Source organism: Mustela erminea, chromosome 12, assembly GCF_009829155.1.
Source record: "Mustela erminea isolate mMusErm1 chromosome 12, mMusErm1.Pri, whole genome shotgun sequence".
NCBI lineage: Eukaryota > Metazoa > Chordata > Mammalia > Carnivora > Mustelidae > Mustela > Mustela erminea.
In genome coordinates this window covers 37028278-37051141 of record NC_045625.1, presented here as the reverse complement: position 1 = coordinate 37051141, position 22864 = coordinate 37028278, and the positions used below count along the sequence as shown (strand labels likewise).

General features: G+C 40.4%; 1 protein-coding gene across 2 annotated transcripts in view; it reads left to right on the top strand.

Moving 5' to 3' along the window:
• Positions 1 to 22864, top strand: part of UBAP1 (ubiquitin associated protein 1) — a 64333-nt gene that overhangs the window by 11286 nt on the left and 30183 nt on the right. The window contains exon 2 of one of the 2 annotated variants that reach the window (XM_032308377.1): positions 2554 to 2631. The exons of the other annotated variant lie outside the window; for it this stretch is intronic. The gene's annotated coding sequence lies outside the window, so the exon portion shown is untranslated. The remainder of the gene's footprint in view (positions 1 to 2553; positions 2632 to 22864) is intronic. 2 annotated transcript variants of the gene reach the window in all.

Below are 22864 nucleotides of genomic sequence, written 5' to 3'. Positions count from 1 at the left end.
CAGAGAGTCAGGCAGAGAGAGAGGGGGAGGCAGGCGCTCTGCTGAGCAGAGAGCCCGATGTGGATATTGATCCCAGGACCCTGAGATCATAACCCTGGGCCGAAGGCAGAGGCTCAACCCACTGAACCACCCAGGTGCCCCTAAAGTTAGGTTTATTTGTTTTAACTTGTAATCATTTAGGGATCTAAAAAGTTAAGTTTTATTATTTGGAATATGTAATACATAGTTACTTTGAAAACTCAATGTGGAGATAAGGAAAAGTAAAACTTACTTGTAACCCATCATTTGAAATACCCGCTATTATAATACTTGTATAAAATGTTTGCATAACTAACATTGATTGAAAACATACTTATGAGGATTGTTTTAAGTACTTTAAGTTCATTATCTTGTTTAATCCTTAAAATAATCCTATGAGATAGTTCCTATCTATTATTATCCCCATTTTATAGGTTGGGTACCTGAAGTTCAGTTATGTTAATTTGTTCAAGGGGTACACAGCTAATAAGTGGCAGAACTGTGACTCAGACTCTGATTTTTCTTAGTCCAAAACTTACCTCCATTACTGTGTGTTCTCTTTTCATTCTTTTTTCTATGCTTATAAACAGTTAATTTTAAACTATATTTCATACATTTGGTTATTATTTGTTTTGTTTACAGTGTCTTTTTAGGAGAAGTTTTAATGAAGTCCACTTTATTTTTTCTTTAAAGGTTTGTGCTTGGGGCGCCTGGGTGGCTCAGTGGGTTAAGCCGCTGCCTTCGGCTCAGGTCATGATCTCAGAGTCCTGGGATCGAGTCCCGCATCGGGCTCTCTGCTCAGCGGAGAGCCTGCTTCCCTCTCTCTCTCTGCCTGCCTCTCCATCTACTTGTGATTTCTCTCTGTCAAATAAATAAATAAAATCTTTAAAAAAAAAAAAAAAAAAAAAAAAAAATAAAGGTTTGTGCTTTAGTTGTTATATCTAAGAAATTATTATCTAACATCAGAATGATTATCTAGGGTCAAAATGATTTTCTTGATGTTCTCTTCTAAGTGTTTTATGGTTTTAGATTTTATAAAGTCTGTGGTGCATTTTGAGTTAATTTTTCTGTATATGATGAGAAGTGTGGATGGGAGGTTTTGTGTTTTAAAAAAAATTTTTTTGGATGTAGATATCTATTTGTTCCAGTACCTTTTTTTGAAATAATTACCCTTTCTCTGTTGATTGCTTTTTTGTTTTAAAAATATTTTGTGTATATGTGGGTCTGTTTTTGGATTCTGTTCTGTTGCTCTGTTTGTCTTTAACCTTTATAGAGGGTTTTCTATTTGATTACCAGGAACTGATATGTCAGTATAAAAATATATGGGTTTTTTACTATAGGTGATGGTTTTCTGGTACCGCCTTTCTTTGTTCCTTAGAGTAAGTACAAGCCATTGACATGCGGAACTACTTTTATTAATATAAGATTTAGGAGGTACCTGGGTGGCTCAGTCGGTTAAGCATCTGCCTTCAGTTCAGGTCATGATCCCAGAGTCCTGGGATTGAGTCCTGATCGGGCTCCCTGCTAAATGGAGAGCCTGTGTTTCCCTTTGTTCCTCACCTTGCTTTTGGCTGCTCTCTTTCAAATAAATAAATAACAGTCTTAAAAAGATTTAAGGGGGCGCCTGGGTGGCTCAGTGGGTTGAAGCCTCTACCTTCGGCTCGGGTTGTGATCCCGGGGTCCTGGGATCGAGCCCCGCATTGGGCTCTCTGCTCATTGGGGAGCCGGCTTCCCCCCACTGCTCTCTGCCTGCCCCTCTGCCTACTTGTGATCTCTGTCTGTCAAATAAATAAATAAATAAGTCTTGGGGCACCTGGATGGCTCAGTGGGTTAAGCCTCTGCCTTCAGCTCAGGTCATGATCCCAGGGTCCTGGGATCGAGCCCCGCATCGGACTCTCTGCTCAGCGGGGACCCTGCTTCCCCTCTCTCTCTCTGCCTACTTGTGACCTCTCTCTCTCTCTCTCAAATAAATAAAAAATATCTTTAAAAAAAATAAATAAGTCTTAAAAAAAAAAAAAGATTAGGAAGACGAGGAGGTGCTAGTAAATCTAGTAACTATTGCTTATATTATTTTTTTAATCCTTATAATAACCCTTCTTCGATTCACTCCATTGTACCATTTAATTTAATTTTTCTTCTATTATTAATCTTTGTTTTTATTCATAAGAAGAATGCATTAAGTTTTGTTATCAGAGATAAATTACAACCTATTTTGATAGATACCTATTTGATAGATACTTACATAGCAGGTTAAGATTAATTTAAAGATCTCTGTCCTTTTTGTGTCTTTTTATTATAAATCATTTCATGTTAAGGTTTTTCAGTTGTAAAAGAGAGAAGCAAGATTCTGTTGTGTACAGTAGTTCCCCCTTATCTGCAGAGAATATGCTCTAAGATTCCCAGTGGATTCCTGAAACTTTGGGTACTGTGAACCCCATATATACAGATGTTTCCCAACTTAAAGTGGTTCGATTTATAGTTTTTTGACTTTACGAGGTGAAAGCAATATGCATTTATTTATTTTATCATACCCAGGCACCCTGGTATGATACTCTCTTATGATACTGGGCAGTGACAGCAGCTGCAGCTCTCAGCTAGCCATCTGACCATGAGGTTAACAGCAGATACACTTATAACCATTTTGTACCCATACAGCTGTTTTTTACTTTAAGTATAGTATTCTGTAAATTAAAGGAGATATTCAACACTTTATTATAGAATAGACTGTGTGTTAGATTATTTTGCCCATGTGTAAGCTAATATAAATGTTCTGAGCACACTTAAGGTAGGTGAGACTAAGCTATAGTGTTCAGTAGGTTAGGTGTATTAAATGTGTTTTTGACTTAGGATTTTTTTCAATTTATAATAGGGTTATTGAGATATCACTCCATCATAAGTTGATGAAGTTCCGTACTATATTTTTTCTTGTACAGATATACATATGATCAATTTTATTTAATTTTAAGAAGATTTTGTTTGTTTGTTTGTTTGTTTATTTATGTATGAGAGAGAGTGCACGAGGGTGGAGGGAGGAACAGAGGAAGAGGGAGAGAATCTTAAGCAGGCTCTAAGGCCAATGCAGAGCCTGACATGGGACTTGATCTCATGACTCTGAGATCATGACCAGACCCGAAATCAATTGAGTCAGCTACTTGACTGACTGAGCCACCCAGGCAACCCTAGAGAGTGAGCGCATGAGCAGGGAGGAGAGAGAGAAGCAGGGTCCCTGTGAGTAGGGAGCCTGACTTGGGGCTAGATCCCAGGACTCTGGGATCATGACTTGAGCCAAAGGTAGGTACTTAACTGACTAAGCCATCCAGGTGTCCCAAAATATTTTATTTTTAATCTCTACACCCAACATGGGGCTTGAACTCAGAACCTTGAGATCAAGAGTCACCTGCTCTACCAACGGAGCCAATCAGTTGTCCTAGATGTGATCAATTTTAATTTATAAATTAGGCATAGTAAGAAATTAACAACTAATAAAATGGAGCAATTATAATGACATATATTGTAATAAATTGTGTGAATGTGGTCTCGAAGTATCTCATTATACTGTACTTCTTGTGAAATGATAAAATGTCTGTGTTGAAGCGAGATAAGTTACGTAGGCATTGTGACATACCATTAGGTTACTGTTGACCTTCTGGTGATAGGTCGGAAGGAAGACCATCTCCCTCTATGGGGTTGTGTCATCTTTATATTGTTTGTTTCCTGGTGTACTGCACAGTGTTCCCTTTGGGGTGAATTCTCAAGTTTGGTGAACAGGGCTCTGTTAGATTTTTGTTTCCTTGGGAAAAGCCATTCAAATTTCACATGACTCCCAACAGTCAGAACAATGTAATCCACAAGACTCCTGGAAGAACAAAAAATTTGTTTGTTGTTATTTCCTTCAGGTCAGATTCATAACCCATGGTGTGATATTTAGCTTGTGTAAAATAAAAGTTAACTAATTTATCATATTGGCTACTTGTAGAGTGAAGTAGGGTTATTAGTGTTAAATAGTAAGCATTTTCTTCTTAAAATAGTGGGTGTGGATTGTGTATACTTACTGAGTCATAGATTCAGCAAGTGATTACATGTGTTTATGTGCTCTCATAACTAAGAATATGAAGGAAGTCTTGTGGTATTTTTCTTATGTGTATGAGCGCATAAAAGCCTCTAAAGTCTATAGTTACAAAAGAATAGATCCAGACCCTGAATTTTGAAAATGTTGTCAGATCATTTACTCCAGACTTCTCTTTTTATAGAAGTAGCCCTGAGTTCTTTTTTTTCCACCCAAAGGTTTTGATAGGCCCTAAACTATCCCAAATTGACAGAAGAGTTAAGCCTGGAACTCATGTTTTTAACTGTCCAGGGTGCTCTTTTCTCTCTTATGTGAGGTGTGATGTGATTTTTTTTTCTTTTCTTTTCTTAAAGATTTTATTTATTTATTTGACAGACAGAGATCACAAGTAGGCAGAGAGGAAGGGAAGCAGGCTCCCCGCTGAGCAGAGAGCCCAATGCGGGGCTCGATCCCAGGACCCTGGGATCATGACCTGAGCCAAAGGCAGAGGCTTTAACCCACTGAGCCACCCAGGCACTGCGGTGTGATGTGATTTTTGAGAGTTGGGGAGGAGATGACATTTTTGGTTCAGTTACCTCTTGAAATTATTTTCCCCCCAATGTTAAATCACAGTTTAAAGAATTGAGGGGTGCCTGGGTGGCTCAGTTGGCTAAACATTTGCCTTCAGCTCAGGTCATGATCTCAGGGTCCTGGGATCAAGCCCCATGTCAGGCTCCAGGCTCAGCAGGGGAGTCTGTTTCTTCCTCTGCATTTCCCCCGTTCACTCTCTCTCAAATAAATTAATAAAATCTTTAAAAAAGAATAGAATTGATAGGTTTATGGCTGTATCTCCTTTTGGGACTTTTTTTATGTTAAAAAAATGTTTTTAAAGATTATTTGAGAGAGAACAAGTGGGGAGAGGAGCTGAGGAAGAGGAAGCACTGAGCAGGGAGCCTGATGTGGGGCTTGATCCCAGGACCCTGGGATCATGACCCAAGCTGAAGGCAGTTGCTTAACCCACTGAGCCACCCAGATGCCCCCCCCCCCCCTTTTTAAAGATTTATTTATCTATTGATTTGACAGAGAGAGAGAGAAAGAGGCAGCAAAAGAAGAAACACATGCAGTGGGAGTGAGAGGGAGAAAGCAGGCTCCCTGCCGAGCAGGGAGTCCTATGCAGGACTCGATCACAGGACCCTGGAATCATGGGCTGAGCCACCCAGGAGCCCCACTAGTTGCTCTTCTTATAGCCTTAAGTATGCTATATGATTAATAACTTTTTTATTTTTTATTTTATTTTTTAAAAAGATTTTATTTATTTTCTTGACAGAGATCACAAGTAGCCAAAGAGGCAGGCAGAGAGAGAGAGGGGTAAGTAAGCTCCCTGATGAGCAGACACCCCGATGCGGAGCTCGATCCCAGGACCCTGGGATCATGACCCGAGCAGAATGCAGAGGCTTAACCCACTGAGGCACCCAGGTGCCCCTAATAACTTTTTTAAAACTTCATTTGCAAAAATAATTAGAAAACTTGTGCATTACAGCAGTTTGTCTTTTTTTTTCCTTTTAATATTTATTTATTTGAGAGAGTGCGAGAGAGTCCATGCAGGCTGGGGAGGGTTAGAGGGAGTGAGAATTCTCAGGTAGACTCCATGCCCAGCACAGAGTCAGATGCAGGGTTCAATTCCAGGTTCCTGAGGTATGACCTGAGCCAAAACCAAGAGTTGGATGCTCAACTGTCTGAGCCACCCAGGCGCCCCTCTGGCACCCTGCCTTTAAAATAACCTTCATTGGGGCGCCTGGGTGGTTCAGTGGGTTAAAGCCTCTGCCTTCGTTCGGTTCAGGTTGTGATCCCAGGGTTCTGGGATCGAGCCCCGCATCAGGCTCCTCTCTGCTCAGCAGGGAGCCTGCTTTCCCCCTCTCTCTTTCTGCTTGCCTCTATGCCTACTCGTGATCTCTGTCTTTCAAATAAATAAATAAAATTAAAAAAAAAATACAGTTTAAAAAAAATAACCTTCATTTTCTGGGGCATGTAGATGGCTCAGTTGGAATAGCATGAAAGCCTTGATGTTGGGGTTGTAGTTTGACCCCACGTTGGGCATAGATTACTAAGAATAAATAAATAAAAATAACCATCATATTCTAATTTTTTCATAGGATAAGGATTTTGTTGGATTATAAATCTCAGTTATTTTTGCTCAGTACCTTTCCAAGTAGAATGAAAATAGGAATTATGTATTTGGGCAGTTGCATCATGTTACTATGCCTTTGATAGATCTGGAATTTATTTTGGGATGGAGTATGAGGGGAGCATCCAGCTTTTTTCTAGGTGACTACCTGTTGTTCATCACTTCACAAATTCTATTATTTTTTTAAGATTTTATTTATTTATTTGTCAGAGAGAGAATGTGCACACACAAGCAGGGAGAGTGGCGGCAGAGGGAGAAGAAGGCTCCCTGCTAAGCAAGGAGCCTGATGGGGGACTCTATCCCAGGACCCTGGAATCATGACCCACGCCAAAGGCAGACACTTAACCAACTGAGCCACCCAGGCATCCCAACGTTTCCTTTCACAAATTTTAAATGGCAGCTTTACTGTATACTACATTTCCATATTTTGGTAATTTTTTAGGGATTTCTGTTCTGTTCCACTGATCTGTGTGCCAGTATGGCATAGCTGTGTTACATCTTACAGTAAACATTTTTTTTTTTTTTTTTTAAAGATTTTATTTATTTATTTGACAGACAGAGATCACAAGTAGGCAGAGAGGCAGGCAGAGAGAGAGAGGGAAGCAGACTCCCTGCTGAGCAGGGAGCCTGATGCGGGGCTCGATCCCAGGACCCTGGGATCATGACCTGAGCCGAAGGCAGCGGCTTAACCCACTGAGCCACCCAGGCGCCCCTACAGTAAACATTTTAATATCTGATAGGCTAGTTTCCATTATTATCTTTAGAATTTTCTTGGCTATTGTTGCATATATTGTTATTTCTGTATGAGTGTTATCTATCTATTTATATTTATTTATTTATTTATTTTAAAAAGATTTTATTTATTTATGACTGATAGAGATAGCAAGAGAGGGAACACAGCTTGGAGGAGCTGAGAGGGAGAAGCAGGTTCCCCGCTGAGCAGGATGCCCCATGTAGAGCTCGATCCCGGGATGCTGGGATCATGACCTGAATAGAACGCAGACGCCTAATGACTGAGCCTCCCAGGCGCGCCTCCATATGTACTTTAGAGTCATCTTTTCTAGTTAATTAAACAGAAGACTGTAGTTTTCACTTTTATCTTGCTAAGTAGAGAGACTTAGGGAGAATTGATCTTAATGATGTTGCATGTCCTAATCAAGGTTTATCATATGTTTTTCCAATTATGTAAGTCCTCTTTTCTTTCAGTAGAGCTTTAGTTTCTTTTGTTGTATCTTAAGTTTATTCCTGCTTCTTATCTTTTGGGGCAAATTGTATGTTTCCATTATATTTCTTATCTAGTTATTGTATACATGAAGGCTGTTCATTTCAAAATGTATGTTGGAGATACTTTGGCTTTGGTTCCAGACTACTACAATAAACTGAACATCACAATGAAGCAATTCAGATGAATATTTTGGTTTCTAGGTACATGTAAAAGTTATATTTACACTATACTGTAGTCTTTGAAGTGTGCAGTGGCATTGTGTCTAAAAAAACCAATATAGGGGCGCCTGGGTGGCTCAGTGGATTAAGCCGCTGCCTTCGGCTCGGGTCATGATCTCAGTGTCCTGGGATCGAGCCCCGCATCGGGCTCTTTGCTCAGCGGGAGCCTGCTTCTCTCTCTCTCTCTCTGCCTGACTCTCCGCCTACTTGTGATTTCTCTCTCTGTCAAATAAATAAATAAAAAAAAATCTTTAAAAAAAAAAACAAAAAAAAAAACAAAAAAAAACCAATATACCTACTTCCATTAAAAAATACTTCGTTGGTAAGAAATGTTGCCCATCATCTGAGCTTTCAGCAACTTGCAGTCTTTTTTTTTTAAAGATTTTATTGGGGCACCTGGGTGGCTCATGGGTAGGGCCTATGCCTTCGGCTCGGGCGTGGTCTCGGGGTCCTGGGATCGAGCCCTGAGTTGGGCTCTCTGCTCAGCGGGGAGCCTCCTTCCTCCTCTCTCTGCCTGCCTCTCTGCCTGCTTGTGATCTTTGTCTGTCAAATGGATAAATTAAAATAAAAAAAAATGTTTAAAGATTTTATTTGTTTATTTGACAGATGAGCTCACAAGCCGAAGGCAGAGGCTTTAACTCACTGAGCCACACAGGTACCCCTGCAGCAACTTGTAATTTTATTGTTGGTGGAGGGTCCTGCCTCAGTCTTGATGGCTCCTGACTGATCCAGGATGGTGGTTGCTAAAGGTTGGGGTGGCTGTGGCCAGTTCTTAAAATAAGACAGGAATGTAGTTTGCTGCATCCTTGACTTTTTCTTCCATAACAATTACTTCTTAGCATGAGATGTTTGGTAACATTTTACCCACAGTAGAGCTTTCAGAATTGAGTCGGTCCTCTCAAACCTTGCTGCTGCTTTATCAGCTAAGTTCATGTAATGTTTGGGGCACCTCAGTTATTAAATGTCTGCTTTTGGCTTCCGTCACGATCTCAGGGTCCTGGGATTGAGTCCCACATTGGGCTCCCTGCTCTGTGGGGAGCCTGCTTCTCCCTCTCCCACTCCCCCTGCATGTGTTCCCTCTCTCACTGTGTCTCTCTCTGTCAAATAAATAAATACAATCTTTAAAAAAAGTTTTATGTAACATCTGAAATCCTTTGTCGTCATTTCTGCCATCTTCAAGGCATTTCCACCAGGAGTAGATTCCATTTTAAGAAACCACTTTATTTTTTCATCCATGAGGAGCAACTCTTCATCCATTAAAGTTTTATCCTGAGATTATAGCAATTCAGACACATCTTCAGGCTCCACTTCTGTTTCCCTTTCTATTTCTACCACATTGCACTTACTTTGTCCACTGAAGTCTTAAAATTTCAGTACGTAAAAAACTGTGTGAAGTGCAGTAAAGCAAAATACAGTAAGACAGAGTGTGCCTGTATTAATTTGTACCCGGAAACACTTCATTGTGTTCTCTTATATTTGTAATAATTTTTTAGTTCTGAGGTTTCCCTGGGAAGCAGTCTCTTTTCAAACTTTTTATATCTTTTAACCTCTTTCATCTAATGTTAAATAACAATGTTAAAAAATTATGATAATAATGGACATCATTATAGTGTTCCTGTGCTTAGCAGGAATCTTCTGTTTCCCCATGAGTCAGCATTCTCTGACTTTGGTATTGAGGGAGATGGTTTTCATTGTTGCTTTTAACCTCATGTTAAGAGGACCATATGACTTTTTTTTTTTTTTAAGATTTTATTTATTTATTTGACAGAGATCACAAGTAGGCAGAGAGGCAGGCAGAGAGAGAGAGAGAGGAGGAAGCAGGTCCACTGCTGAGCAGAGAGCCTGATGTGGGGCTTGATCCCTGGACCCTGGGATCATGACCCGAGCCGAAGGCAGAGGCTCAAACCACTGAGCCACCCAGGCGCCCCCCCTCCATATGACTTTTCTTAAATCTGTTAATGAATGGTGAAATGTACCAACAGATGCATAGTATTGAACTATACTGAACTCGTGGACTAAATTTTTCTACTTGGCCATGATGTATTCCTATAATGTATTATTAAAATGGGTTTGTGCTTTTTATTTTGAGAATTTTTAAAAAAGATTTTATTTATTTATTTGACACAGAGAGAGAGAGAGAGAAATCAAAAGTTGGCAGAGAGGCAGGCAGGCAGAGAGGGGGAAGCAGGCTCCCTGCTGAGCAGAGAGCCCAGCGCAGGGCTTGAATCCCAGGACCCTGAGATCATGTCCTGAGCCAAAGGCAGAAGCTTAACCCACTGAGCCCCCCACATGTGCCCCTATTTTGAGGATTTTTAAAATCTCTGTGCATACATGAGATTTTTCTGTAATTTTTCTCTTTAAAGGCATCAGTATTATTCTTGCTTTAAAAAAAAAAATTAAAAACTTTCCTGTGTGTTAAACTCAAACTACAGTTAGGTTTCTTTTGGTTGCAAGAGCTCTTTGATGAGTTTTTCTGTTTCCTTTGTAGTTACTCATCTGGTTAAGATTTCTGCCTCTTGTGGAGTTAGTTTTTTATTTTATTTTATTTTATTTTTATTTATTTTTATTTTTTTAAGATTTTATTTATTTATTTGACAGAGAGAGATCACAGTAGGCAGAGAGGCAGGCAGAGAGAGAGAGAGGGGAAGCAGGCTCCCTGCTGAGCAGAGAGCCCGATGCGGGACTCGATCCCAGGACCCTGAGATCATGACCTGAGCGAAAGGCAGCGGCTTAACCCACTGAGCCACCCAGGCGCCCCAGTTTTTTATTTTAAAGATTTTATTTATTTATTTGACAGACAGAGCTCACAAGTAGGCAGAGAGGCAGGCAGAGAGAGAGAGGGGGAAGCAGGCTCCTCACTGAGCGTAGAGCCAGACTCTGGGGCTCCATCCTAGGACCCTGGGATCATGACCTGAGCCAAAGCCAGACGCTTTAACCCACTGAGCCACCCAGGCGCCCCCTTGTGGAGTTAGTTTTCATAAATAATACTTTCCTGGAAGATCATTTTATCCAGGTTCTCACGGAGATGAACAAAGCAGTGTCTTTGGATTATTTTAATTTTCTCTGTTTTGTACACTTTTTTCTCTCTTTTTAAAGTTAAGTTAGGGGTGCCTGGGTGGCTTAGTTGCTAAGTGTCTGTCTGCAGCTCAGGTCACGATCCCAGGGTCCTGGGATTGAGGCCCACATTGGGCTCCCTGCTCTGCGGGAAGCCTGCTTCTCCCACTCCCTCTTCTCCTGCTTTTTTTCCCTCTCTCTTTCTTTCTCTATCAAATAAATAAATAAAATATATTTTTTTAAATAGATGAAATCTTAGAAAGAAAAAGTTAGTTTTGATGGTTTATGTATTTTCCAAAGAACCAGCTCTTGGGTTTATTTATTAGTATATCAATTTCTGATTTTTTTTAAAAGATTTTATTTATTTATTTGACAGAGAGAGATCACAAGTAGGTAGAGAGGCAGGCAGAGAGAGAGAGAGGGAAGCAGGCTCCCTGCTGAGCAGACAATCAGCCGAGCCACCGAGGCGCCCCAATAAATCAGTAGTTCCTAAGACCAATAACAATACCATACAAATGGTCCTAGGTTACAGACTTCATGGAAGTATAACAGCTGTTTCACTTTTTTGAGGATAAAGAACGTAATCCACGATGAAGAGCTAATGTTACGAACTGACCCAAGTAACACTGTATCACTAAGCATGAAACAAAAACTACAGGAAGCAGAAGAACTAAATAGAAATATATAATTAATAAGATAGATATAATTTATATCATATCAAAAGCACCCTGAAAGCAGGATATACCACAAGTATCCAAAGAACACTATAAAAACCTAAGTAAGTACTAGGCCACAAAGAAAATTCCAATAAATATTCAAAATCAGAAACAGCATAGTCAGTAGTCAAAAGGCAAAAAAAAAAATTAGGAATTAATGACATCAGAAAACAAAGAGGCAGGGCGCCTGGGTGGCTCAGTGCGTTAAAGCCTCTGCCTTCAGCTCAGGTCATGATCCCAGGGTACTGGGATGGAGTCCCGCATCCGGCTCTCTGCTCAGCGGGGAGCCTGCTTCTCCCTCTCCTTCTCCTTGCCATTCCCCCTGCTTGTGCTCTCTTTCTCTCTCAAACAAATGAAAAAGTCTTAGAATAAAGCAGTAGTTTCCTTTTTTTTTTTTAATTATATTTTCTCTCTCTCAGGTCACAGTCTCTCATTAATTACATACTGTGTTGTTTCTGTTTAATCCTCTTGCAGGTATCTGGGGTATTCTTTCCCTCTCTTGTTCCCTAAATTTTTTTTGTTTTTTTTTTTAAGATTTTGTTTATTTTTTTTTTGACAGAGATCACAAGTAGAGAGGCAGGCAGAGGGAGTGGGGGAAGCAGGCTCTCTACCGAGCAGAGAGCCTGATGTGGGGCTTGATCCCAGGGGATCATGACCTGAGCCGAAGGCAGAGGCCCCAACCCACTGAACCACCCAGGGGCCCCTTTTTTTCTAAATACAAAATATGTCAGTCAGTAGATATGCGCTCACTAGGGCACAAAAGGAAAAACCAAAAGCCACATGTTGTAAACCCATCATCCAAGTATACCTCCATTATAAGACTATATCTTACCCCTATTTGTTTCCATATTCACACAGACCCACTCCCCTCTTTTCAAAAATCGTAGGGCGCATTAGATCTTGTTTCTGTAGGTTAGTGACTCAAATTTAGATTTTCCATTTTTGCTCTCTCTGAAATGGTGGTGCTCAGGACAAATCCGACTGAATAAGCAGTATTCCAGCTGAATTGAAAGAAGCAATTAATGCATAAAGAAAAGCTTACTAGGGTTATTGAAAAGCTCCTCAGTATGAATCTGTGGATTCTTGACCTCTGTTATTGGCCTTCTGTCTTCAGCCAGGTATGCTGATGTGCAGCAGCCAATAATAAAGGGGCTTAGTTTTGTAAACACAGAGCTTGTGGACAGTGATAGATCCTGAAAATAGTATCTCTGGCTGATTCTGACTTGAAACTGAAAGTAAGGTCTCAAATTCAGTTCAGTGTTCACAGCCACGCTTTTCACTCAAAATAAGAGTCTAAACATTCAGGGGCGCCTGGGTGTTTCAGTGGGTTAAGCTGCTGCCTTCGGCTCAGGTCATAATCTCAGGGTCCTGGGATCGAGTCCCGCATCGGGCTCTCTGCTCAGCAGGGAGCCTGCTTCCTACTCTCTCTCTCTCTCTCTCTGCCTACTTGTGATCTCTCTCTGTCAAATAAATAAATAAAATCTTTAAAAAAAATCAGAAATTGATATACTAATAAATAAACCCAAGAGCTGGTTCTTTGGAAAATACATAAACCATCAAAACTAACTTTTTCTTTCTAAGATTTCATCTATTTAAAAAAATATATTTTATTTATTTATTTGATAGAGAAAGAAAGAGAGAGGGAAAAAAAGCAGGAGAAGAGGGAGTGGGAGAAGCAGGCTTCCCGCAGAGCAGGGAGCCCAATGTGGGCCTCAATCCCAGGACCCTGAGATCATGACATGAGCCAAAGGCCCAACCAGCTGAGCCTCCCTGGCACCCTTTCTAATTTATGTTTTTACCAGCCTTTGTTGAGCTCTTGCTGTGTTTCAGGCAGTATGCAAAGATATCTATATACATTTTAAAAAATATTCATACTCATTTGAGGTTATTATTTTATATGTGATACAGAAAAATGGTTTCTAGACTTTTGGATTTCATGGGTGACTAAAATTTGAAAAGGGGGTTGGGATTAACATGGTTGCCAGCTTTTTATTTTGTCACTAAAAGACATCTTTTAAAAGCTACCGTGGGGGCGCCTGGGTGACTCAGTCAGTTAGGTGTCTGATTTTGGCTCAGGTCGTGATCTCAGGGTCCTGGGATCGAGCCCTGCATGGAGCTCCATGCTTGCTAGAAGAGTGCGCTTGTCCCTCATCCTCTCCTCCCGCCCTTGCCTCCTGCTTGCACTCTCTCTCTAATAAATAAATATATTTTTTAAAATTTTATTTATTTATTTGACAGATAGAGATCACAAGTAGGCAGAGAGGCAGGCAGAAAGAGAGGGGGAAGCAGGCTCCCTGCTGAGCAGAGAGCCTGATGTGGGACTCCATCCCAGGACACTGGGATCACGACCCGAGCCGAAGGCAGAGGCTTTAACCCACTGAGCCACCCAGATGCCCCTAAATCTTTTTTTTTTTTTTTTTTTTTTTAAGATTTTTAAAATTTATTTGACAGAGATCCCAAGTAGGCAGGGAGGCAGGCAGAGAGAGGAGGAAGCAGGCTCCCTGCTGAGCAGAAAGCCTGTTGAGGGGCTCAATCCCAGGACCCTGGGATCATGACCTGAGCCAAAGGCAGAGGCTTTAACCCACTGAGTCACCCAGGCACCCCCTAATTAAATCTTCTTTTTTTTTTAAGATTTTATTTATTTATTTGACAGAGAGAGATCAAAAGTAGGCAGTGAGGCAGGCAGAGAGAGAGAGAGAGGAGGAAGCAGGCTCCCTGCTGAGCAGAGAGTCCTATGCGGGGCTCCATCCCAGGACCCTGAGATCATGACCTGAGCCGAAGGCAGAGGCTTAACCCACTGAGCCACCCAGGCGCCCCTAAATAAAACTTTTTAAAAAAAGTTACTGTGTATAGGAAATGATGTCACTTGTTCTGAATACTAAATATTTAATTTGGGAACGAAATATTTTTGCTTTTTTTTTATTCTTCTGTTACAGATTCGTGGTATGTTTAGGGTTGGCCGATTATTCAGTCTCCTACCCTTTTATTTTACTGTTGAAGGAACTAAGACTCCAAAATATCTCTGAGATCTGTGAGAAAATAAAGCTTTTTCTGATGAATATAGTATAGCGTTGTATTGACATACTAATAGCCGTTACATGTGTGATTTTTGTCATATACATGTTGGTATGAATGCTAGTTGTATGGGTGTTAACTTGTTTTTAGACTTGAAATTTGATTCCCAGTGCTATCTTTTTCTGTAAGAGAGTTTCCTGGATTAATTTGTATCTGGGGAAATTCCTCATTGCAGCTCTTATTGCAGTATAATGTGTGACTGTGATAGCTTACTGAGATATTCAATTTCTATGTATTAGGAAACTTTGTAAGAATGTAATTTCATGTAATAGGAATTTAATGATATAAGAAAGGGAAGAAAGAAAATGAGACCATCAGTACAATTGCCTTGGGCTTTCTCTTTCCCCTTGGAAAGGGCCTGTGTGTTGGCTGGTTGGTGTTTGCTTTTTCTCTTGGTCCTCTACTCCTACCCTCCTCACCTTGCCCTTGTTCCAATCCTTGTTCTGTCTCTTTTGTTTCTTGCAGTCTAGCTCCTCCTCTCCTATAGTTCTGTTATTTTCACCTGTTTCCCTGGCTCTTTTTGTTCTTGAATGTTTTTGATTAGTGAAAATTTTAAGTTACTGGCTTTTCTTTCTGTAGCAGTTGAATTGAAGTGGCACTGAACTGCCAAAATAGAACATTGCTGTTAAGTTCCTTCGTGCCTCAGGGACGTCTACATTTTATTAGTGTAAAATCTTAAGAGTTAAGAATGTCTGCCTCCCGAACCCTCCTACACTGTTGGTGGGAATGCAAGCTGGTGCAGCCACTCTGGAAAACAGCATGGAGGTTCCTCAAAATGTTGAAAATAGAACTGCCCTATGACCCAGCAATTGCACTATTGGGTATTTACCCTAAAGATACAAACGTAGTGATCCAAAGGGGCACATGCACCCGAATGTTTATAGCAGCAATGTCCACAATAGCCAAACTATGGAAAGAACCTAGATGTCCATCAACAGATGAATGGATCAAGAAGATGTGGTATATATACACAATGGAATACTATGCAGCCAGCAAAAGAAATGAAATCTTGCCATTGGCGACAACATGGATGGAACTAGAGCGTATCATGCTTAGTGAAATAAGTCAAGCAGAGAAAGACAACTATCATATGATCTCCCTGATATGAGGAAGTGGTGATGCAACATGGGGGCTTAAGTGGGTAGGAGAAGAATCAATGAAACAAGATGGGATTGGAGGGAGACAAACCATAAGTGACTCTTAATCTCACAAAACAAACTGAGGGTTGCTGGGGGGAGGGGGTTTGGGAGAAGGGGGTGGGATTATGGCCATTGGGGAGGGTATGTGCTTTGGTGAGTGCTGTGAAGTGTGTAAACCTGGTGATTCACAGACCTGTACCCCTGGGGATAAAAATATATGTTTATAAAAAATAAAAAATTAAAAAAAAAGAAAAAAAATAAAATAAATGAATAAACAAATAAAAGCTCAAAAAAAAAAAAAAGAATGTCTGCCCCCCTTAGGGGTGCCTGGGTGGCTCAGTGGGTTAGGCCGCTGCCTTTGGCTCTGGTCATGATCTCAGGGTCCTGGGATCGAGTCCCGCATCGGGCTCTCTGCTCAGCAGGGAGCCTGCTTCCCTCTCTCTCTCTGCCTGCCTCTCCGTCTACTTGTGATTTCTCTCTGTCAAATAAATAAAATCTTAAAAAAAAAAAAAAGTCTGCCCCCCAAAAAGAAAGTGTTCTTATTTCTACTTGATACTTTTCCTTTAATATATGCATTTATATATCTTTTAGTGGAAATTTATGATTATTTAGGATTTTTTTTCCCCCTATGAGCACTTAACAGTTTTATGTTGGGGGCAAATGTATTTTTTTCAGTCTTGTTTTGTGTACATTTTTAACATGTTAAGTAATTCAGTTCAACTTGTAAAAGCATTTTATAACTTATACTTGGGGCCTGGGTGGCTCTGTCAGTTCAGTGTTTGTCTCTTGGTTTTGGCTCAGCTCATGATTTCAGGGTCCTGAGATTGAGTCCCCTGTTGGGCTCTGCACTCAGTGGGGAATCTGCTTGAGATTCTTTATCTCCTTCTGGCCCCTCCTCCTTCCTGCCCACCCAGCACGTGCTATCTCTGTCTCTTAGATTAATAAATCTTAATAGAAAGAACGTTATACTTATTTTTCCAGTGTTTTTAATAATAATTTTTAATTGCATTGCAACTTACGTTTGAGTTTTCCATTGCTTATTCAATCATTTCCCCAATTTGAACATTTAGATTATAGAAAGGTATTATAAGAAATGGTTATAATTAAATAAAATATAGGAAGTTGATAAGAAATATAAATATATATATATATATATATATATATATATATATATATATATATGTTTCTCACTTGATTTTTCTCCAATGTTTCAGGAAAAAAGAATTGACCCTAAGTAACTATTAAAATGCTGTTGGTCTTTGAGAGAGTGAAGTTTAACTGCATAGTAGACATTAGAAAATCTTTTTACTCTAAGTGACCAAATATGAATTTCTTAAATTCTTTTTTAAATTTTTTTTTAAGATTTTTGTGTTTATTTGACACAGAGAGAGAGAGCACAAGCAGGGGGACAGGCCGAGGGAGAGGGAGAAGCAGGCTCCCTGCAGAGCAAGGGAAGCCTGACATGGGACTTGATCCCAGAACTCTGGGACCATGACCCAAGCAGTGGTTTAACCAAGTGAGTCATCCAGGTGCCCCTGAATTTCTTAAATTCTTAAGGTTTGTGGGAAACATGAGTTGCATTCAGTAAACTATTTTAATATTTAAAGAAGCCCCCTAGAGGGGCACCTGAGTGGCTCAGTTGGTTAGGCATCTGCCTTCAGCTCGGGTCGTGATCTCGGGGTCCTGGGATTGAGCCCCATGTTGGGCTCCTTGCTCGGTGGTGAGTCTTTTTCTCCTTCTCCCTCCCCTGCTGTTCCCCCGCTTGTGCTCTCTCTCTCCCTGTCAAACAGATGAATGAATAAAAACTTAAAAAAACCCCCCAAAAATGAAGCCCCCCCCTATAAAATCTGCATATTATCAGCTGTGTTGGGGCATATTTTTAAAGAATTTACATCCTTTTGGGGCGCCTGGGTGGCTCAGTGGGTTAAAGCCTCTGCCTTTGGCTCAGGTCGTGATCCCAGGGTCCTGGGATTGAGCCCTGCATCGGGCTCTCTACTCAGCAGGGAGCCTGCTTCCCTTCCTCTCTCTCTCTGCCTGCCTTTCTGACTACCTGTGATCTTTCTCTGTCAAATAAATAAATAAAATCTTTAAAATAAATAAATAAATAAATAAATAAATAAATGAAATCTTAAAAAAAATTTACATCCTTTTATTTAGTAATAGGGGTACTATATTTTAATTCTAACTTTTTAAAATAGAGATTTTGCTTTTTTGCACATAAGATGCATGCTTTAACATGGGAGATACAGAGGAGAATTTTTTATTTGCATTTGCCTAAGGAATAATGATATTGAACATCATCTCATGTGCTTCTTGGTTATCTGTATATGTCTTCTTCGGCGAATTGATTATTCGTATTCTCTTTTTTTTTTTTTAAAGATTTTATTTATTTATTTGACAGAGAGAGAGATCACAAGTAGGCAGAGAGGTAGGCAGAGAGGAGGAAGCAGGCTCCCCGCTGAGCAGAGAGTCTGATGCGGGGCTCGATCCCAGGACCCCGAGACCATGACCTGAGCTGAAGGCAGAGGCTTTAACCCACTGAGCCACCCAGGCGCCCCGATTATTCGTATTCTTTTACCCGTTTTCTTGTTGGGTTGTCTTTTTATTACTGAGTTGTGGTGTTATTTATATATTCTAGATACAGTCCCCTTATCGGATACATCACTTGCAAGTATATTTTTCTTCCATTCTGTGGGTTATCTTTTGTTTGAACCTTTTCAAAAAAAGCCATTAAGAATCCATTTAGGGACACCTGGCTGGCTTAGTCAGTAGAGCATGCAACTTTTGATTTCAGGTTATGAGTTCAAGCCCCAAGTTGGGTGTAGAGCCGACTTTTGGTGAAACTTTTTTTTTTTTTTTAAAGATTTTTTTTTTTATTTGACAGATCACAAGTAGCAGAGAGGTAGGCAGAGAAAGAGGGGGGAAGCAGGCTCCCTGATGAGCAGAGAGCTCCATGCAGGGCTCGATCCCAGGACCCTGAGACTATGACTTGAGCCAAAGGCAGAGGTTAACTCACTGAACCACCCAGGCGCCCCATTTGTTGAAACTTCTTAAAATATTTATGAAGTTAGCTTCTTCTGGGGATTGTTTGCAGAATTATTTTTTATTCTTATTTTATTTTATTTTTAAAGATTTTATTTATTTATTTGATAGAGATCACAAGTAGGCAGAGAGGCAGGCAGAGATAGAGGGGGAAACAGGCTCCCTAACGAGCAGGGAGCCCGATGCGGAGCTCGATCCCAGGACCCTGGGATCATGACCTGAGCCAAAGGCAGAGGCTTTAACCCACTGAGCCACCCAGGTGCCCCGCAAAATTATTTTTTAAATCAGAGGCTCAAGGAGTTTCTCCTAACCCATTTACCTCAAACACACCCGCTTTTTCCAACAGCTGATATCCCACAGTATTAATAAATACTAGCGACACATAGATGAAAATGCTAATTTTCTGCATCTCTGTGTCGGACCTGTCTTTGGTGGGTGCTTAAATACTGCTTTTTTCCCACCAGAGACTGAAGCACATTTCTGCTAAGTGCCCATGTGTGAAGGGTCAGACTGCCAAGAATCTTCTTGGTTTTAGGAGTCTCACAGTATTGTGATTTACATACATTTTGATGGCTTTGTAGCATGTATGCCAGTGAAATATCTTCTGCACATAAAAGTTCTAAATCTTTTTTTTCAAAAAAGATTTTATTTATTTGACAGAGAGGGACACAGTGAGAGGGAACACAAGCAGGGGGAGCGGGAGAAGGAGAAACAGGCTTCTCGCTGAGCGGGGAGCTCGATGTGGGGCTCGATCCCAGGACCCTGGGATCATGACCTGAGCCGAAGGCAGACGCTTAAGGGACTGAGTCACCCAGGCGCCCCAATTTTAATAATTTTTAGCATGGTTTGTTACTTCTTTGAAAATGGATGATCCATATACTTTATAATTTTAGCTCTCCACTAGAATTGATTAGAATATCAACCAGAATATTTTGTCCCCACATCATGCTGGAAAACTGAAACTTTTAAAGTAAATCTTTAAAGAAATTATAAAATAGGGATGCCTGGGCGGCTCAGTTCTTTGAGCATCTGCCTTTGGCTCAGGTCGTGATCCTAGGGTCCTAGGGTCCTGGGATCGAGTCCCACATGGGCTCCTTGCTCAGTGGAGAGCCTCCTTCTCTTTCTGCCTCTCCCCCTGCTCATGCTCTCTCTGACAAATAAATAAATAAAATCTTAAAAAAAAATAAAATAAATACCTGTTTACCGTAGAATGTTCAGAAACCGTAGAGAACTGTTATGAATTATTCCCAGTCCTACCACCTAGAGGCAGCCACTTTTTAAAAAATTTTTATTGATTTTTTAAGAGATTTTATTTTTAAATAATCTCTACATCCAAGGGGCTCAGATCTACACCCCTGAGATCAGAGTCACACGCTCTATAAACTGAGCCAGTCAGGTGCTCCATACATAATATTTTCTACCCTTTAGAGTCCCTGGTAACTAGATTACTTTTCCTATAGTTTTGCCTCTTTTCTATTCCTGTAGTTTGTTATATATAAGTAGAATCATATAATATGTAACCTTTGGAGCCTGGCTTCTTTCACTTACCATAATACATTTGAGATTGGTCCATGTTGTAGTTGTGTTACATCGTGTACAATTTCATCCATCCATCCATCCATTTATTTATTTATTTATTTATTTATTTAAATAATTAAAAAAATTTTTTATAAACATATAATGTATTATTAGCACCAGGGATACAGGTCTGTGACTTGCCAGGTTTACACACTTCACAGCACTCACCATAGCATATACTCTCCCCAATGTCCATAACCCCACCACCCTCTCCCTCCCCACCTTCCCTCCCTCCACTGCCCTGCAACCCTCAGTTTGTTTTATGAGATTAAGAGTCTCTTATGGTTTGTCTCCCTCCCGATCCCATCTTGTTTCATTTATTCTTTTCCTACCCCCCAACCCCCCATGTTGCATCTCCACTTCCTCTTATCAGGGAGATCATATGATAGTTGTCTTTCTCCAATTGACTTATTTCGCTAAGCATAATACCCTCTAGTTCCATCCACATTGTTGCAAATGTTGATTTCATTTCTTTTGATGGCTGCTTAGTATTCCATTGTATGTATGTATATATGTGTGTGTATATGTATGTATGTGTGTGTGTGTGTGTGTGTGTGTGTGTATATATATATATATATATATATATATACACCACATCTTCTTTATCCATTCATCTGTTGATGGACTTCTAGGTTCTTTCCATAGTTTGGTTATTGTGGACTTGCTGCTATAAACATTTGGGTACACATGCCCCTTCAGTTCACTACCTTGTATCTTTTTTTTTTTTAATTTTTTTTAAACGATTTTTATTTATTTATTTGACAGACACAGATCACAAGTAGGCAGAGAGGCAGGCAGAGAGAGAGAGAGGAGAAAGCATGCTCCCTGCTGAGTGGAGAGCCCGATGTGGGGCTCGATTCCAGGACCCTGGGATGATGATCTGAGCCGAAGGCAGAGGCTTTAATAACCACTGAGCCACCCAGGCGCCCACTACATTTGTATCTTAAGGGTGAATACCCAGTAGTGCAATTGCTGGGTCATAGGGTAGCTCTTTTTTCAACTTTTTTTTTTCTTAATTTAAATTTTAATTTTTTCTTTTTAAGATTTTTTAAAAAATTTATTCATTTAACAGACAGAGATCACAAGTAGGCAGAGAGGCAGGCAGAGAGAGAGGAAGGGAAGTAGGCTCCCTGCTAAGCAGAGAGCCCAATGTGGGACTTGATCCCAGGACCCTGAGATCACAACCTGAGCTGAAGGCAGAGACTTTAACCCACTGAGCCACCCAGGTGCCCCTATTTTCAACTTTTTGAGGAACCTCCATGTCATTTATTTATTTTTAAGATTTTATTTATTTTAGAGAGTGTGACAGAGAGAGATGGGGATGAGCAGAGGGAGGGAGGCAAGCAGACTCCGTGTTGAGTATGGCGCTGATTGGGGGCTCAATGCAAAGCTTGGTCTTAGGACCCTGAGATCATGACCTGAGCTGAAATCAAGAGTCAGAAAGCTTAACTAACTGAACCACCCAGGTGTCCCTGTCAGTTCATCCATTTAAAGTACATAGGGGTGTGTGGCTGGTTTAGTTGGAAGAGCATGAGACTTTTTTTTTTTAAGATTTTATTTATTTATTAGAGAGAGAGAGAGAGAGAGAGAGATCACAAGTAGGCAGAGGCAGGCAGAGAGAGAGGGGGAAGCAGTCTTCCCACCCAGCAGAGAGCCCAAAGCAGGGCTCGATCCCGGACCCTGAGATCATGACCGGAGCCAAAAGCAGAGGCTCAACCCACTGAGCCACCCAGGCATCCCCGAGCATGAGACTCTTGATCTTGCGTCACAAGTTCAAGCCCCATGACTCTTGATCTTAGGTCACAAGTTTAATGCTAGGTTGAGTATAGAGATTACTTAAATAAATAAAACTAAAAAAAAAAAAAAAAAAAGATCAGCTTGTTAATTTCTTCTTTTTAAAAAAAAAAAAGATTTTATTTACTTATTTGACAGTGAGACAGCGAGAGAAGGAACACAAGCAGGGGGTGTGGGAGAGGGAGAAGCAGGCTTCCTCAGAGTGGGAAGCTGGACCTGGTGCTCCGACCCAGGACCCTAGGCTCATGACCCCAGCTGAAGGCAGATGCTTAATGACTGAGTCACTCAGGCACCCAATTTGTTAATTTCTTAAAAAAAAAAAAATCGTATGCAGATTTTAATTCTATTTTGAATAGTTTTCACAAGATAGGTGCAATATACTTTTCCTTTTTTTGTTTTGTAATTTTGGGTGGAAAATAGATTATTTTCAGTATGATGCCTTACAGTGTATTGTAAATAGGCTAATAGACAAAAGACAATAAATTCATAGAGCTAACCTTAATTTTTTTCCTGCTTACATTTTTCCCCCCTGCTTATATTTTTAAGTTACAGGTATAAATACCATATCAAGGGCAGTAGACCGACTTTTAGGTTTAAGAGCTCAAATTATTTGTTTGAGACAGGACTTCAGACCTACTTTTATAGGGAATGAAAATACAAACGTGTGGTTTTATGTTTTTGTCCTTCACTTAAAAAAATTTTAAGATTTTATTTATTTGAGAGAAAGAGAGAGAGAGCCTGAGCACAAGTGGGGGGAGGCAGAGGGAGAAGGAGA